Genomic DNA, 14,036 nt, shown 5'->3' with positions numbered 1-14,036 from the left:
TGGGAGTCTGCTTTAATTATTACACTAGCTGGGCACAAAAGATGTTGTAGCTGTAGTTGGATGAAATTCTCTGGGCCTTTGTCAGATTCTAAGTAGATACTTGTAATTCAGATGTGAGCAGTTTTTAATAAAAAGACCACTAAAATAGCAAATCCACTTCTGTAGTGCAGCAATAGCTACTAAAGGTAGATCTGAATATATGCCCTGAGCTGTCTTCTGTGTGTCAGAATGATTGAAGACCACTAAAAAGCTGTGCAGTAGGTTGGCTTTTTAAAAAGCTCTTTGTATGCAAGGTAAATAGGCAGCCAAGTTCACACGAGCACAGGTAATTTTAACATTTGCACTTACTGTAGCTACTGGTCTCTCTTTTGTTGCTTTGATGATGAAAAGTGTGCCTAAGAGGTGTGCCTAAGAATTTTATGTAGTTCATCTGAGACTTTTTTCCCCCTCCCCCCCTCAAAGCACTCCATGGTTCATTCTGGTGCTAACAGCCCACAGGTACCTGTTTCTGACACCTTGTGGGCCAAGGTTTGTTCACCAAGACAGCTCTTATTGCCACACCAGAAGAAGCCACCAGCCAATTCAACACGCAGCAGGGTAACATGCTTTACATTATATATGCTTTGCAGGATGCGATTGACTTCCTCTTGTTGTGTCTTGAGTGGGTGGTGCCCATTCAGCAGGAAGGCACTGTTTAGTCAGGAGGATTTTTCATGCAATGACATGCTAATTCACATTAACTGCAGTTTGTGTGTGTGTGTGTGTGTGTGTGTGTGTGTATAAACTTTGGTACTGAAGGGAGTGGAACAAGGTGTTAGCTCTGAACTCAGTCCGTGTGAATAGTACTTGGGTTGCCGATAATTAAAGAGTGAGTGAAAGCTTCATCTTCTCATCTTTAAATGCCCAAACCTGATCTCTGTTAAAACAATAGTCTTCTCACTTCTCTAATTGTGAGTGCTGGGTTGAGGCAGAGGAGGTGAGAGGTCTGGTTTGACTTCTTGGAACAGGGTGCTGAGCTGGGGAGCAGTTCCCTCTCTGCCAACTTGGATTCTTCATTGACCTCGTAGTACTCTGCAATTAAGCACTGGTTACATAAGCAGGTTGTGTTCATACTTAATATATAATCTTTCCAGTGTAAGAATGAGATGTTATTGTTACATAAATCCATCACGTTGAAGGATTCTGCAGGCATTTATGGGAGTAGCTTAGGAGTCAGATACTCTGAATTTCTGCAGTATCACTTTATTTCCTTACAGTTACAATATCTTCAGTGACAGATGCCTAACAAGAAGTGAGCTCTGCTGTGGGTTTACACTGCTGTGATACTCCAAAAGGACTGTACCTTCTCCATGCTCTCAAGTCTGCAAACTCAAAACACAGCTTTCGTAAAAAGACAATCCGGAATTATTTGTATATTTATTGAGCTTAAATCAAAGAAACTGTAAAACATTTTAACAAAATTGAAGCCAAGTCAAAGATTGGACTCTTCTTACTGGAGCGTACCCAAAACTTTACCTTTGCATCATCTCTTGGAAGATGAGTTTTGTGACCACGTGTCGGGGGTGATAGGAAATGAATTGTTTTTAAAAGCGTTCTGACTTCCCCACAGGTACCAGATCAATGGTGAATTGGTGTTTGTGAATCTCCTTCTGTTGACTTCCTTGAAGTTTGCATTAGGCCCGTGGGGATATTTGCGTGTGGAGAGTAGGCCTGCTCCCAGACTTGTGGAGCTTTCACAGTGGTGAGAAACAGGCTAAACATAAGAGTGAAAAGGTATGTGCAAGGAAGAAAAATGTTGTTGCTAGTGGTACTGAATTACTACTAATCTCCATGACAAGCTGTATTTGTGGGCTGAAGGTAAAGAAAAGGAATGCAACACCATGAGCAGTGGTACCTCCATAAGATATTTACTCAGTTTCCAGGGCCTAGCTGATCAGGTACTTGCTGAACAGCAATTGGTATCCTTGTGCTTAATAGCAGTTATTGAGAGTTGTATCTTCCATGAATTTGCCCAGTATGTTTATAACAAAGGCTCAGGCATGCGTTTATAAGCCTTCCATTGACCTTCATGAAGTGTGTAATTTCAGTATGATTTTGTTAGCTTTTTACTTAAAACTCAATGTTATAAGAAGGGCTAAGCTTTTCCTCAGATTTCTGTTGTACATTACACTCTGAATATTCATCACATATTTTCTCAGGACTCCTGAAGGGCTTTAGTTACTGCTAAAAGTTTGTGACAGAGAACTAGTGTAGTATGTACAGATCACTGATCCTTTTTGATATGTATGTATTTTTAATCATCATTATTTCATTATAGGTGGTAGAGTTGTGGAGCTTTTTTTTTTTTTTTCTTTTTCCCCTTTGCCTACCTGAAATCCTCCTGAAAGGAAGACTCTGTGGACTTGTGTAATACTGCCCTTCACCCTTCTACCTGCCCCATGCTCTCCTTTGCGTTGTTTAAAAGGAAGCGCATGCCCACTCCCCGTGGCCCTGTAATTTAAGCTCAGCAAAAAGCATTTAGAACCTTCTAATTTTCCTTCCCCACTGCAGTTATGGTAATTTTTCTCAAAAAAAAAAAAAAAAAAGAATCTTGGCTAGGTTCCCAATCCTGTTGCTGAGAAGCACAGAGCAACTGCTGGTTAGCTTCTTACTGAGGGCAGGCTTTGGAGGTGGCCACTTGCTGGGTGGCTTTAATGGTGGTGGAGCTGCAGGTTCTGATGTGGCTCTGGTGGTGGGAGTGCTGTCCTGCTGGTCCCCCCAGAGAGGGAGGAGAGAACATGCATCTCTGAAGCAGAGCTGAGGAAATGTTCCACACTGTCAGTAAGTGTGTTTTGATGTCAGTAATTGGGTGTGCACGAGCAACAGAGATTTTGGAAAGATCTATGTGCTGATTTGTAGCACCAGCTGAGTAATGAGACTCACTTGCTGTTCACATCTTCGTGGCAGGGTGCTGTGGTGGGGTCCCTCCCTCCCTGCGGGAGGACACAGTAATGAATGAAATGCCCTGTGACTCATAGCCCCTAGCTTTTAACTCCCAGCTCTCCAGCCACTCCTCTTGGAAGTCAGAGAGCAGCAATGCGTGTGGGCAGGGCTGGTGGCTCACTGACCCCAGTGGGAGAGGCCATATACAAGTTTTAGTGCTTGCATAGAAGAGTGGGATACGCGCTGTTCCCTAGTGTGTTTGATACAGAACTCTTTAGAGTCTCTTTGAGATATTGTAAAGAACAACTGAGGGAAAAATGCCTTGATGATTTTGGTCTAATGACTTTTATCCTTTTTAAGAGGGAAAAGAAATTTAAGGACAAGCATCTTGATTAACTGTGTTGGTTTGGGTTTTTTTTTATTGGTGACTTGGGTTCTATAAAATTTTTGATAGATGAAACCCTTATAAAGGAGTATCTAATAATATTCCATTAAAAGAGGAGCTTCTGCAAATGCTCCTTGATTTACATCAGACAAAGAGCTGGAATACATGCACTAGAATGCTCTCAAGCTGCAAGCCAAGCATCCCTGTGGTGTGCTTAGCGACAGTCTGTACGTAATGCTGCTCTCCTATGGCATGCACACACGTCACTGCTCTTCAAACTGCTGAGAAAGGCAAGGGATTATTTCCAGCTAAGCTGTCTCTTAGATCACCTTTCTCCCATCTGTGCCTGCTTTCCTGCTTTTCAATGAGTTTTAAGCTAATTCCCCTTCTTTTTAATATGTCCCTTAGAAGAGTACATGTGCACATTTCTTGTCTCTTCCACAGTGTGCCTGGGACGGTGGTGCACAGTGCTGAACATCTGAGAGAGCGAAGGCAAGGGTTAATGCCTCATGTTGGCTCATCTTTTGAGTTCAATTAGCTTCATCTAGCAGCATGTCACTGCGGAAAAAAGGGCAGCGTGGCATTTATTAAAGGCTGCCCCTTGTTGTCTGACACTTTGGCACTGCATTGCTGGATGCGCGGCCCAGGATCGAGGAGAAACGCACGGCTGGGGTGGCTCAGCACCCTGAGGAGAGGCTCGCAGGCCTATACGGGCTTCACTTGAGCAGAAATGAGCATGAGAGGCACTCGTGTCCTATTATGAAAAGGTTAAAGGAGGAAAACGCGCACTTGGGCACGTAGGCCGCAGGTTGTTTGCAAGGCCCTCACACGTCTGTGTGAGGTGATCAGCCATAGCCTGCTGCGCCAGGCAGGAGCTGCGGGATCTGCTGCCAGCATGCTCTGTGGGGCTGGAGCAGTCCTGCTTTCATGATGGTTTTCAGAACCCTCTCGCACTTGAGAAGATCACTTTTTATTTAAGTAATTGTCTGTGGAAAGCTGAAATAGAAGTGCGCCAGTGAAGTACAAAACCAAGAACTCTACATCTGATACCAGCAAGCAGTTTTATGAGCAGGGGTTTTTGGTTCTTGTTTGTGGGAATGGTGTTTTGTGGGATGGATGTTTTCCTTTAAGCTTTGGGAACGATGAAATTGAGGTGAGGATCAGAAAATTCTGATCTTCTTGGGCCTGCTCTGTGCCTCAGGCTGACCAGGTTGGGATAAGGCACTGCCTGAGCACAGAGTGTCCAGCTCAGGAGGGTTTTTCTAGTTGTTCCTCTTGGCCCACTCTTTTCTGGCACAGGTCTTAGTACCTGTGCAAATGTAGAGGTTAGACTTATGTTGGTGATCTGGCTTTTTGCAGGTTGGTGTTGTCGTATTGTTGCCCAGCCTTTTGGCCTCCAAAGAGATACCATCCTCCTGACATAATTCTCTATTCTTCAGCATAAGATTTGATGAACAAGTGAGGTGAAAAAGACGCAAAAAGCAAACAGTAAGATTGAATTAGGTTGCATAGCAGGGGAGTATGTGCTTTTTTATTAACAAAAATATTTTTTGCTGGATTTCTTATTCTTTCAAGTTTGGGATTTTTTTCTGGCTTGTGTCCTAGTGTGGATTGCCACATGTTGTATGTTAATAGTTTTATTGACAGATCTTGAGAAACTGTTTCACATCTACAGCTGTAACATTGTTTTACTCGGAAGAAACCAGGATTTGGCTTAGAATTTATGTGAACCATTAATTTCTTGTCTTGTTTTGACCTTTGAATGTATGTGCACGATCAGTTACTGTTACTTATATATATATATATGTATCTGTGCAGACACTCTAGCCCCCAAGCCTGAATTTTAAGCGACATATTTTAAATATATTCAGATCTTTTCCTTCCCTTCCCCTTCTTATCCTCCTCCTCTTGCCCTTTACTTGCTCTTTTATGTGCTCAGACATGACACCCAGCAGGAAGTACACAAGTGAATCCTTTTGCTGTATTTTCTTCTAAGATCTTTTTGAAGTGTTTTTGATTTCCTTTTGTGCAGTGCTGTTTGGTACTTCATCACAGTTACCTTATATATCACTTTTTTTGAGTGCTGTGCTCTGCTCGGTATTGTGGTGACCAAATGTGGCCGGACATTTAGATAACATTGTATGATAAGGTGTGGCAGTTGGAATAAGTTCTCAATGTCGGTGTTTTCTAGCAGGGAGGTATAGCAATGATTTTGAAGGTTGTATAACCATGCTCTTTAACCTCTTTGTGTCTCGTTCCTTCATGAAAAATGGGCTGTGACACTCGTTTCTTTGTGTGAGAGTAGGATTTCCAGGATGTAAAAGATCATAAAAATGTTATGTATAAGATAGAAAGTTGAGGTAAATTGCCTATCACTTCACTTGCTCTGTCATCTTCAGAGAGCCGTAACAGTCTGAGATGCAGTGTGAATTACCTGGTGTTACATGAACATACTAAATGGGGATCTTCTGCAGTCTCATCCAAGTGTTGGCCATGCAGCTCTTCACTCAGGAAATAGAACTGAGCTACTGAAGTCCAGCATGGATTTGTTAACATGAGCTGTGGTTATTTTTTCCCTCTGCTGTGTCAGAGACACTTAACACTCCTTAGATCTCTTACTTTGTATGAAATCCAAAAGCCTTTTCTGAAAAACATGTTTCATTACTTACCACCTTAGTGTTGTGCTATAGCTAATACAATGTGTTGCAGCTCTTGGGTGAATGTAAGACATAGAAAGACACAGTGTGACTAATCAGTGACCATTTTTTAATGCTTTCTAATAGCGTGGAGCGATTGGTTAGCGATGTCTGGTTTAATCTAAACAAGTCATGGGGAAGCTACTATGAATTATGCATGACAGCCTGACCCATTTGCAGGCAAATCTGTTTGTGGTGCAAGACAGGTCACATGCAGTCTGCAGGACTGCATTTGCGATGAAACCTCCTGACTGCAGCAGCGCTTGCAGTGGTGGTCGTGCTTGGTTTGTCTGCCTATTGTTACCTATGATAAGAAATGATGGGAAAAGGTTTTTAAAAAGTTCAACTTGCATAGCCTACAGGTCCTCAGGTACCATTTCAGAAGGGAACTTGGTGAATCTAGTGGTAGTCTAAAATAATTGATGGTTATTTTTGGCTTTCTGCTCAAACAAGAACATTGCTCTATTCCTATAATACAGTTGAGACTATTTTGTGGCATGACAAGTTAAAGAGATGTTGAAATAACAGGGCAACATATTGTCCTATATTCTATCTGTTCAGCATAAATAGGGCAGGAACCACCACAAATTTTTACTCAACAGTGGGATAGCAGGATGGGAGAACCTAGAGAATTTCATCTTGGATCGAAGTGTCTGAAAGTGCTTGCTATTTGATACCTTATCTTTGGATGGGTTTGACATGGGCGTCCATATCGTGAAAACTTTAACAATTAAAGTAGTTTGAATGTCTGAGACCCGTGCCAAAAGAGCATGGCTACAAGTGACCAAAGAAATTCCTTTCTCTAGGAGCAAATATCAGTCACAATTTTTTAGTCCTAAGGTATCTGGCTCTTACACTTTTTGCTTTGTAAATCAGCCAGGTTATGCTTTTCTTCCTTGCTTTTTTCCCCTGCAGTCATTACACTGTTTTTTAGTATAATCCCATGCTGTGTTTTTTGTTTTGTTTTGTTTTTCTCCAGGTAGCTGTCAGCTCTAATTTCTGTAACTGGGAATGAATGCTTTATGAAAATACCGTGCCTTCTCTGTTTATGCCTGCACTTGCTGTGTGATTTTTGCCTTTACTCATTAAGGTGGACCTGATTCTAACATTTTATTGTTTAGGCATGAATTCTGGTCCAAGCCTTATTGCTGAGTGAGGAACCAGAAGGGTAATACTGAAATGGGAGAGAAGAATTCCTGGGCTGACTGTCTGCTGAGGCTGCAGGCCTTGCCACGGGGAGCGGGCTGAGGAACAGCTCCCTGCCACACCTGAGCTGCCACCTGCGAGGGCAGGGTAGGGAGGGCAAGGAGGGCTGTCAGGAGGAACTAATACCGCTGATACTCCTCATGCTGGGTCTTGTGAGCGCATCTAAATCTCCTGACTCAAGGGATGTTACGGTAACACCTTTTCACATGAATTCACTTTGGAAGCAAACCGAATCTTAGCGGCTTCAGCAGTTTCCAAACCTGAAGCCAAACTCTGCTTGAGTAATTCCCTTGGTATGCTTAGCCCCCTTGATTCGCACCTCCAGGGGGATCCTGCACTGAATCACAAAAGAGCGTTTAGGTTTGAACAAAAGAAGTTAAATACTAATGGTTTTCAGTGGAGTGTGTCCTAAATTGCTTAGAGCGATTTCCACTGCCTTTTCTGAGCTTATGTTTTATCCTTCAAGCTTGCTTGCTTATTTATTTATTTATTTTGTGGATCGTATCAATGGAATATTTACTGAGGGTGATGAGGTGGCTATACAGCTCCTTCCCAGCTGTGTCTAGTACAGCAGATTTGCTGCTTAACTATTGATTTAGACATGACTGCATTTAGCCCTCAGAACTCTGCAAGTGTCTGGCTAACTAAGCTGACAGGCTAAATTAGGCTTTTATCATCAACGCTTTTCATCCTAGCAGCAACGTACCAAAGCAGTGCATTCTAAATATAGACTCAAGTGTGTTTTTACCATTAAAAAAAAAAAAAAATCCCTCTAAATCATCTATGGAATGTCCCTCTAATCTTTGCAGGAGAACACTGTGATCTTCTCAGGCATTTGCATTTCTTCCTGCTGAACTGAAACCTTGTTAAATCTAGTGTGTGTCTAGTGATGGCTGAGGGCTGCGTGCTGGCTTAGCGGGCAGGAGGAGCAGGAGCCCGCTGCTTGGCTGCATAATGGCCGGCCTCTGGCACTACTTGACTGTGGGTTTGGGACAGGGATGCTGTACAGCCCACTTCTCCTCTGCCGTACTGCCCATGCATCTCAGAGGGCATCTGTTTCCTCTGTTGTGCCAGTGCTGCCATCAGCCAGGTGAAAGAGCTCCATTGTCTCCTCCTTTCTTTTACTTTCTTCAGTAGGGTTTGTTTTGCACTGTGACATTGCTACAGTGTCAGACATGCCATCGTGCCGGGGAAGGGCTGCGGGTGGCTGGTGCACGAGGGCAAGCGGTGCCGTGTGGTGGCTGTGCCACCCTCGTGCCAGTGCTCGTGCCGCACCATGGCAGGAGGCTCAGCTGCTGCAAGCGAGCTGCTGCTGTGGACCTTGGTGCAGCAGGGTGAATGCAGCACTTGTGCAGGTGAGGCAGCGAGAGGAGGAGGAGAAGAAAGGCACCAAGAGGGACTGAGTCAGTGGGAGCACAGGGTTAGGTCGTACTCCCAGCGTGGCTGTGTTCATGGCATGGGAGCACATGAAAGCGCTTGTGTCACCGCAGCTTTTGGCTTCTGTTACTCATCTGGCGCATTCATTAGAGCTGTTAGTCTGGTGCTGGTCTATTAACTAAAGCATGCATATATGACCACTTACATGAAAATTTAAAATGAAAATATATGAATGCATTGCACCAGAGGAGCATAACATCTCCGTTTATTAAACTTGCTACTTGCAAAGACACTTAAACTTCTCTAGAGCACTATTTTTACACTTTGCTATCCCTGTTTCAGATCATTATGATTATAATGAATTTGTTATTACAAAAAATGTGTAGTGCTCGTTGAAGCCATGTGAAAGCGTGTTTTATTTTGAATCTGATTAGCAGAAAAAATTACATGCTGAATTGGTGCTAAAATTTTGCAATTAAATCCAGAAGCTGACAGTGCAGAAACATGAACAAAAATTTGAGTGGCTTTTAGTGCTAATTATTCTTCTGATGTATATTAACATATCCTGATTAGTTTAATGTTGATGAGATAGATATTGGTAATTAAAATGAAGTTGCTGGGAGCAAAATTTGAAAACATGGGATTTTCACTTTGGGGGAGACGAATACCAGTATTAGTTGGTGCCGTTTGCAAACTGCTTGCAAATGAAATTCTAGCTTGTTTGTGACCTGGCCAGCTTTCCTGATGAGGAATGCTCTTCAGAATAAATCTGAGCCAGATTTGAACTCAGATTGCAAGTGGGTTTGTGCATAACTCTTCAGAAAAGCTGCTGTCTGGGCTTCAGAAGGCAGAGCTGTGCCATAAAGGTTAGAGTCCCCCAAAGCCCAAAGTTAGGGCGAGGCTGGGGAGAGAGGGAACTGAGCAGGAGATTGCCGTGCAGACAGCGCCCTTTCTTGTCGTCACAGGGCTGTTACGGCACGGTGGGTGCTTGATTAAAGCGTTTCTCACATTTAGCTGTGCAGCGGTAGTATGTGGTGTCAGAGCCATGGAAGATCATCTGTTCCTTCTGTCTAACAAAGCATTGCCCCAGTGAATCAGATCTGTCTTCTGTTTAGCCCAGCGTGTTTCTGCCAATGGCCAGTGGCTGAAAAAAAGGCATGAGGAAGGTACAGAATAACGTTACCATCACAGTATGGTAATCCCTAATGCTTAAAGGCCATCTTAAGCCACATTGACTGAACTTCAATAACTTTTCCAAAATATATTGATCTTTTCTTATATGCTTGCAAGTTGTTGCTGTGTTTTATGTGCTAGAGTGGCCAATGTCTTGTTGGTATTTTCACCTCGGTGACCAGATCCTATGCCCTATGACAATGTGCTACAACGTACTGTTAATGTTTTTGAGATACTTGTTTTTCATTTATCTGCTAGACTTTTGAAAAAGCAGATTTGTAGTTACTTGAGAAATGCGCATCACTTTCATTCCAAACTGGATATAAAATGTAAATTTCTCTACTACAAATACATTACCAGCATCTTGATTCTCTTTAGTTGAAAGGCTGATGGTTAAACATTCACTTGAGGCTACCATTTCTTTTCCTTTGCCATTTTCATTTTCCAGTTACAGATAACTGACAGGACTTTAACTGGTCTTTGGCAGCCTTTGGTATCATACTAGGTTTATGGAGAAACATCCTCAAAATTCAATATGAAAAGCAGGGAATGTCTGTGAGAAAGTTATAATGTGTATGCTGTGGATCTTACCTAGAGCTTGTATACCAAACATTAATGTTGGCTGGAAACTTGCAATAATCAGAGAGTGTGCAACTGTGTCTGCTGTCCTAGCTCTGTATTTATGTGAGTAAATCAATGTGATCTCTGTAGCAAAGTAACCAACAGAACAAAAAAGAAGGCCTGTACAGAGGAGTTAAGGGAACAAAAAAGGTAGGGCACCTCTGGATTTACTCTGTGGTGGGGGAAATTAAGCCTTGGCCTCTAAAGTATGTAATTTTGAAAACTGCAATAATAGCATTTTCAAAGAGTTTTGTCATCTCTGAAGCGAGCTGGAGCTTGTGGGTGCTAGATGCTGTGCATTATGTAATGGTTTTGGTTTTTATTTTTTTTTTCTTTTGAAAACCAGTAATGAAGCAGGCAGTGCCCGACCCATCCATGTGGGGTGCCTGGGCTGTGTGGCTTGGGGTGGTCTTGCTGCCATGGCAGCTGTGCTGTAAACGGGCACAGAAAGCTGTGGCTCTCAGTAAAAGCCCAGGGTGAAAGTTGGTCAGTTCCAAAAAGTCTTGAAACTTTAACTTGTGTTTACTTCAGCAGTCAGATGATTTGGGGTCTTTGCTTCTTTTTCAAATTTGTTTTTGAGGTAAGTTGATCAGCAAAAACATGTCTTTGTTGCTGTAGGCAAGGTTTCAAGGTTCTAACCAGGTCTGTGATGGGTAGGCAGATAGAGGGGCTGGATGGCAGTTGTTAGTCTTCTGGTAGTGCAATATTGTTTCTTGCTTGCTCTCGTTGTTGCACTGTGGTATGCGAAATCGTAATAGCCCCAGGTTCTCCTCACAGCTGGATTCAGATTTGTATCCCTCTGTAACATTGTCAAACCTGAAGGCATTTCTCCAAGATTTGGGGTCTTTCTATCCCGTTGGTCTTGTTCTAGGGTCTTATGAGAGATTTTGATATTTACTTTTTTTTTTGTAAGAATTTATAACCATTTGGGGCAAACCTCGAGTTGTATTTGGAAAGCCTTTCACTGGGAGGCTTTCTGTAGCGAAACCCTTCTTTAAACTTATCTTTGTAAACAGTGATGGTTTCTGAAGTCCAAGGTCTTGCATGGATTCTTGATTTTAGCAGTGCCAGAAAGACTGGCTGTTGCCATTTGATGTACTTCTCTCACTTGGATGCAGGGCTCCTTGCTTGCATGCAGCCCTCTATCTTGGAAACTGGAGTTTGGCGCCCATAGTTCTTTCTGCCTTTAGAGCCAGAGGTTTGGACATCCCAGCTGAATCAAGTGCTAGTTCTGCTTGCTGCTGAACTAGGAAGCAACATTGCCAGCTTTTTCTTTTTGATGTTCTTGACCTGTTTCTCAACACTGAATCTGTGTTTTGATTGCATATGAAACACCTAAAACTTTAATAATTATTGTAATACTAAATAAATAAATAAACCCACTGTGGCTTAGGCCATCTGCTCAACAGCCATGTTTTCCAGCTTAGAAATCGGCAAACTAAGAGGTGCTTGGGTGGGGGGGTGGGGTGGGGAAGTGGTTTACCTGTATTTTGCCCTCTCATCCTCTTTGCCCTTTTAATTGCTTTAATTAAAGGAAACAGAACTGGTATGTGGTATGAAAATTTAATAGCAAAAGTGTCATTCAGTGGAAGATATGTTACTGTCCTGTTCACCAGGGCATCTCTCCTTCTGTTCTTCCTCATCCTGTGGAAAATTCTGGAATAAAAGCCTCAAAGCTTGGTTTCATTGAATAAAAGTTTGACATTGCCAAGATGCTGAGAAAGAGAAGTGTGATAGCCTCCCAGGATGTTGGAGAGAAGGAGTGTGTATTAAAATTGAGAGCTTCCTCTCGTGAGCTCCAGGCTTAATGTCCCAAGAGGAGATAGTATGTCTCCAGCTCCCTCCCAGGACTGAGGCAGCTTGAGCATAGTGCCAAAGCCACTTTGAGGGTGAAAATATCTCTGTCTAGCATTTGTTCAAAAGTGTTAAAAGCAATTTACTGTTATTTGTGGAGTTTCTTGTGCTATGTTGTTAGGAGTCCTTTGTAGACTGAGAACTACGTACTCAAAGAATAAGCTGTGTGCCTGCTTTGGAGTGATGGAACAGCAGACAGTTCTAAAAAGGACTGAAAGGTCATTTAACATCCTGTCTATGAAGAGTATTGGTGAGCTTGCTGTTGCTGTCTCAAAATGATAACCAAGGCACTGTACTTGGCCCTAGGCTACGTATAGACTGGTTCAACAAGTACTCGCATCTCTTTGAAGATCTGACCCTTGTTTCTGATGTTTGCCATGTTTTGAATATGCCCATTTTCCCTTTTGTTAATTCTTAACTATTTATGTCCTAGTCATCAAAGAATGGGACATATTCTGACCAAAGAAAAAAGGTAAATTTCTCTTTAAATTAAGAAAAAGTCATTTTGACTTGTGTTTCAGACTGAGGAATTATACTAGCAAAATATATTTTATGCATTATGCATTTAATTGTTTATTCAAGTTCTTTGGCTTGTTGCAAATGTGAAGAAGGACTTCTTTGTCTGAAGAAGTGAAATTGCACGTGTTACTAGGATGACACATACTGTCCAGATGTCGATTTGTATTATGTAGCCCTGAGCCCCATTAATGTTTTCCTCCTTTTTTCTTAATCCTTCAAATCATGTATTCTTTATAAGCCTTTTTATTTTTATTTTTTTTTATCTTGATGTTTCAGTGTACTTCAGTACACCGGTGATGACACATAAATACATGCAGTTTATCTTCCAGAGCTCCTTCACTGTGATATCTGTTGTTTTTTCAGTCTTCTTGAGTGCTCACTCGCACGCAGGAAACTCCCCATTGCTTTGACTGAGGGAGGTGCTGCTTCTGCTGTTTGTTCCCCTGTAACATCTCCAGGGGTTTTTCAGTGACTCTTCCCTTGGCAGTACATCTGCTTTAAGCAGCTCTGAGGCTTTCTTGTCTTTCCTGTACTTGTTCAGTATGTGCCTGGACTTGTGCGCTAGATGAAGATGGGTGCAGATGAAGCACAGTGCCTGCAGAGGTATGGATGTGTCCAATGCCTGGAACAGTCACTGTGCTGCTGAAGTGCCAGAACTTGGCAGGCTTCTGCGGACGGTACTTCTTAGCAGAAGTCAGTAGCGGATTTGAGGTGATAATAGGTTTGCTCTGGCCCTCAGACTTGGTATGCTAAACTAGCCAGGCTCCAGTAGTCAGTGAATATCTTGTTTGCAGTGGCGTGGTTTGGGAAGCCTCAGAAAATAGGGAAGCATACTTTAGCTGAATTTAAAGATCTTTAGGGCCAGTTTCTGGCTACATAGAGTTCTGAGCTGCAAACAAAGCAGCACACTTCTGAATTTCCACAAAACCGAGAGTTTTGCTTGGATTTTGTGCATGGGTGAGACCAGGTTTTGTATCTCCTGTATCACAGTGGCTGTTGGGAGCACAGCATTTGGAACTGAGTAGTTTGTGTCAGAGATTCCTCACGTTTTGTACGGTCAGTGAACATCTCTGCATGAAAACTTTTTAAAAGGATTTGGTTTAAAATCTTTCCCATCTTATTAAGAAGTACTTCATACCTTCACAAGTACTCCTAATCGTCAAGGCATCGGAAATACTTCTCAGAGCTCTGCTTCCACAAAATATACTGACAAACGTGTAATGATTAAATTTAGATGAAACTTCATCTCTTACTGTGTTTATTCTGGAACTGGTTCTTTAACC

The 14,036-nt window shown here is 42.4% G+C and overlaps 1 protein-coding gene across 4 annotated transcripts in view; it reads left to right on the top strand.

Annotated features, from left to right (window-relative positions):
• Positions 1 to 14,036, top strand: part of BICD2 (BICD cargo adaptor 2) — an 81,508-nt gene that overhangs the window by 26,089 nt on the left and 41,383 nt on the right. The gene's annotated exons all lie outside the window — the stretch shown is intronic.

The sequence above is a fragment of the Numida meleagris genome, chromosome 11 (assembly GCF_002078875.1).
Source record: "Numida meleagris isolate 19003 breed g44 Domestic line chromosome 11, NumMel1.0, whole genome shotgun sequence".
NCBI classification, from domain to species: Eukaryota; Metazoa; Chordata; class Aves; order Galliformes; family Numididae; genus Numida; species Numida meleagris.
The sequence above is the reverse complement of the archived record's forward strand: the minus strand, read 5'-3'. Positions and strand labels throughout refer to the sequence as shown.